The sequence below is a fragment of the Brassica oleracea genome, chromosome C3 (genome assembly GCF_000695525.1).
Source record: "Brassica oleracea var. oleracea cultivar TO1000 chromosome C3, BOL, whole genome shotgun sequence".
Lineage (NCBI taxonomy): Eukaryota > Viridiplantae > Streptophyta > Magnoliopsida > Brassicales > Brassicaceae > Brassica > Brassica oleracea.
Window position 1 is genome coordinate 26,972,108 of NC_027750.1, and position 4,851 is coordinate 26,976,958.

Consider the following 4,851-nt stretch of genomic DNA (forward strand, 5'->3'; position numbering starts at 1 on the left):
TTTATGATTTGTATGTGCACTATTTAGTTGTGAATTCTTTTGTAAACTTGAAGAAATGTTAATCAAAAGAATTTTTTTAACCATTCTACCCACTCATAACAAAACACAACAACGTAAAAACTTACTCAAATTTCCTAAAACTAAGAGAGAAGACTTCACAAAAAAAACTTAGTAAAATTCACAAAAGATCAAACTTGAATTTTAAGTGAAAGTTAAATTTTTTTAAATTTCATGTAAGTTAAAAATTATATCTTATGATCTAAAAAGACACATTAAACCACATGACTTGATATTCTTGAAGTTACTTAACACTTATGAGGAAGACTTACAGAAGACTTCTCCGTTTAGCTAGAAACATTATTACACATCAATGGTTGTAACTTCATAATTATCACCAATTAAGTTATGAATTCGACTCAGTAGTCCCATTATTGACTAATAAACATGAATTAGCAAGAAAATATTAAAAATTCATTTTAATTTTGGATAAATTTGAAGTTTAATAAATATTTACGTAGAAGACTTGTTTTGAAGTCATCCATGGAAGACTTCAAAAGAAGTCTACCCTGTGTAGACTTCAAAAGAAGTCTTCTGTTTAGGTCATTTTTGCAATTGCAAATTTACGAAGGAAGACTTTTTAAGAAGTCTACTCTACAGAAGACATCTTCGGAAGTCTTCCTTTGTAAATATTGGTTTACTTTTGAACTTGAAATATCTTCGGAAGACTTCTTTAGAAGTCTTCTCGGATAAACATGTTATTTTTGAATTTGACCGAAGTTGGTCAGAATTTTGACTTTTTGTATAAGACTTCAAGGGAAGTCTACCTGGAGAATACTTCAAAGTCTTCCAGAAATCTTTTCAATGTTGCAAGAAGTCTGCTGGGTTACTTTTGCAATTGACTATATTTGACTTTTCGAGAGAAGACTTCTTTAGAAGTCTTCCGTCGGATGACTTCTCTAGAAATCTTCTCTCGCTGGCAAAGGTTTGACCAAAACCCAGAATTAAACTCGAGAGAAGTCTTCTCAGAGAAGACTTCTTTAGAAGTCTTCTCATTGATATTAAATGTTTTACTATTATTTTTCAATTGCAAAATTAATCCACACAGACATCTTCCGGCATTGAGAAGACTTAGGGAAGACTTTTAGAAGACTTCTGGAGAATTAGAAGACTTATGTAGAAGTTTTCTCCAGGAAGACTTCCTTAGAAGTCTTCTACAAAAAGTCAAATTTCTGATGAACTTCGGTCAAATTTAAAACTAACATGTGTATCCGAGAAGACTTTCTAAGGAAGTCTTCTCTTAGAATTTCGAATTTTTTTGTTTACAAAGGAAAGTTAGAAGACTTCTAGGGAAGTCTTCTATTAAAACACACACAAAAGGTCAATTGCAAAACTAACCTATGCATTGACTAGAAGACTTCTCGATGAAGAAGACTTCTAAAGAAGTCTTCTTCGTCGAACAGATGTGAAAAATAGAATGTGGTTCGCGATTTCATACCTTGAACTCGTGAGATGACTTGTTTGTTTTCTCCAATCACCCAGAACTTCACCACAACAGCTACCTACTCGTTAATCACCAAGAATCGTGAGCTTATGAACCTTACATAATTTGTAATCAAAATCTTCAATTTTTTAATGAATTTTGAGAGAAAGTGTAAGATATGTGGTTTGTGTGGATATGAAATGAGAAAGGATGAGAAAAAATCGAAATTTTAGGGCATTAACACTCTCAATTTGGTAGTTCATGGTGGTTGAGGTATTGATGTCAATGACAAAGTTGTAAATATTTGGTGAAGATGAGGATGGTAAGGTAAAAGCATTATTTTCGGAAAAAAAAGAAAAAAAAAAGTAATGGCATTTTCGTGAATAACTAGAACTTCTATGGTGAATAGGACAAAACAAAGTTTTAAAAAAACATAGGTTATTTTTGTATTTGACTTGAAATTTTGAGTCATTTTTGAAAGAACTCCTATATATTTTAGCCACATTAGAAAATTCCGAACTTTTATTTAAGAAAATAATAAAAAACATTAATGATAAATTTCTGATTAATTTAATAAAAACTAATTATATAATTAGATGTATCAACCTATTTTTCTAATGATTATAAGAATCATCTTAATGATGACACATAGCTACAAAAAGAAGTTGCAATGTTTCTCAATTAATATATTAGAGATACGTAACTTGTTAATGTTTTTCCAGCCCTTTTGTTTGTGTACATTCGTTGCGTTTCTTTACATACAAGTCTACCTTACAAATTACAATTAACGAAAACGTAATCGAATTACGTATAGTTCATCTGGTCGGGTTACGTATAGTTCATCTGATCGAATTAGATTTATATGTTATTTTGGAAAATGAAATTAATATAAAGCTTCTGATGTTTCTTCGCTAACCGGCGTGTACGGTCTTGATTGCCCATTTGGCCATTTTTGGGTTAAGTAAATGAATATTAAAAAAAAAAAAAATTAATATAAAGCTATAAACATGCATGCAAGCAAGCAACTAGTTTACAAGGATGGAATCCATGTTTGAAGAGTCTTAACACGCAAGTAACATTCAGAATGAGATTAATGGTTCTCAACACGACTACGACATTCGAATTTTTTACTCCAACTCTTTGACTTAGTTACTATTTGTAAGTCTTGTCACCATTAGTCCTGAAATATTTGACTCTTGGTGTGTACGCCTAAGTGGACTAAGTCTTGCCTCCTAACCACACCACAACGTGATATTAAATTAAGAACTAATAGTATATATATATCTAATGTTGATTCTGCTTTTTCTTGTTTACTTTGGATACATAATCTAGAAGAAAAGGGAAACTAATTCATATTCACAACAGTATATATATCTAATGTTGATTCTGCTTTTTTTTTTGTTTACTTTGGATACATAATCTGGAAGAAAAAGGGAAAATTTAGGTGACAGGGTGGGGAGGAGGATACAGTCACAGAAAGTATTAAATTATATATCAGACATCTCTCTTCTGACTCTTCATCGTTCGCCACCTGGTGCATGCGGGTTTCGGCGGTGGTGCGCTCCGCGTCACTGTCAGAATAATATCTTGTGGTGTTTGTTTTGTTTGCTATATATCTTAATCCTTCGGCGATTGATTTTTCTTTCCGGCATCGGTGGTCTCTTAGCATCAATGGTTGGGATAAGACTCTGGCGAATTCTCTTTTCCTTTAGAGGTTCGGTTAGTTTTTGACTCTGGCGTCAGTTCCTTCTTCTCCGGTGATGACGGTCAGCTATTGTCTCTGACTTATAACTTTTTTCTTCAGGGGTTAGTCGGTTTTCCTCGGTGTTTCTTCTCGTTTTGAGGGACACTTCCGTTTCCTTGTGACTGGTGGATGGTGATGTGGATGAGATCTCGATTTAGGTCGATTGACGCTCTCCTGTGGATAAAGCATTCGTTATGTGTAAAGGTTCTATCTCTTTGTGGTTGGTGTTTGGTGATTCAGATGAGATCTTGAATTGGTTTGATGAAGCTGACCGATGGTTGGAGTGAAGGCAATGAAAATCTATGTCTTAAAGATGCTGGATTCTTTGATCGTGATTTATGTTCCCGGTGGAGTCCGGTGGTGTCGATTAGCTTTTCCGGAATGTTGAAAGCGGTCGATTAGTTTTTCCGGCATGTTGAAAGCGGTGGGCCAAATTCTGAAGACTAAAAACATTTAACCGAACCCACTAATCAAAGGTTGGTAAAGCTATCAAGGACCGATTTAGGTCCGTGTCGACCCAGAGACGGATTTGACCTAAGTAAGATAAAACATTGGTATAGGACCCCTATTTCATGGAGCCCCCAATTTTAAAAAACTTTTATATATAGAAAAATGTATACTTAATAATAACAATAAAATGTTAATGATATTAAACAAAAATTATTATGAGATAAACTTTATGATATTGATTTTAAAAATAGTTTAGATTAAACATTTACAAATAAAAAATACAAGAAATTTTGATTTTTACTATAAAACTAAATAATTTTTTTATTTTTGTATAGGGCCTCATAACGGTAGGTCCGGCTCTGTGGCTACCAGAAAAATGAAGAGTATACAAATTTCCGAGAACTTTCCATTGTCAATCAGATGACGCGAAAGTCTTTGTTGCTTTACCAAAGAGCCAAACGTCCAAGTAATGATAGTGTAGCGGTGAACTGGTGATATATAATATACACAGGAGTTATGTCATGTTTTATGTGTGTGTTCAAGTGGATTTTGGTACTATACAGTATGCGTTTTTTTTTTTTTTTTTTGACTCAACTTCAACTTTGTATTAACCAGTTCGTGGTAACGAGATTACAACCTCACAAGATTTTCACCCCACATACAATATCGGGATCTAGTATCACCTATGAACATTTAGAAGGATCTTACGCTACTCGAATCAATCCGATATTGCATTTTTCACCACAACGAGAATGAGAACATCCCACTACTCGGAATGAACCATTTCTTAGACCATTAAATTCTACCACTAAATCCTACCACTAAAAACAGACTACAAGACATATCCTTTGCCAGCAGATCCAATAATGAGAATTCTAAAGTATTAGTACACAGCGAATGGATCTAATGAATAGAGATTTTAAGCTTGGCCATTGCTTCATCACCCGAAAGGCGCTTTTCTCACTATTGAGAGAGGACTTTCATTAGGGCACTTAGCAACTGGATTAGTGGTCTGAAGAATCAGTCCGGCCAGTTACTGCATCGCCACACTGGCGCATCAACCTCTCCATGTATCTGAGAGCTTCAGGACAGCGGTTTCATAGCTGGAAAAACGGGTTGAGGCCTTGGCTTCACACTACAAGAAAACATCAAGGATTATGAGGGAAAAAATCGTCGG

General features: G+C 34.2%; 1 long non-coding RNA gene across 1 annotated transcript; it reads left to right on the forward strand.

The window, feature by feature from the left end:
- The first annotated feature begins 2,634 nt into the window (after positions 1–2,634).
- LOC106333192 lies at positions 2,635–4,042 on the forward strand. The gene is made up of 2 exons (XR_001268310.1): positions 2,635–3,700; positions 4,010–4,042. It is a non-coding gene; the product is annotated as an uncharacterized LOC106333192 (long non-coding RNA).
- Positions 4,043–4,851: the final 809 nt, after the last annotated feature.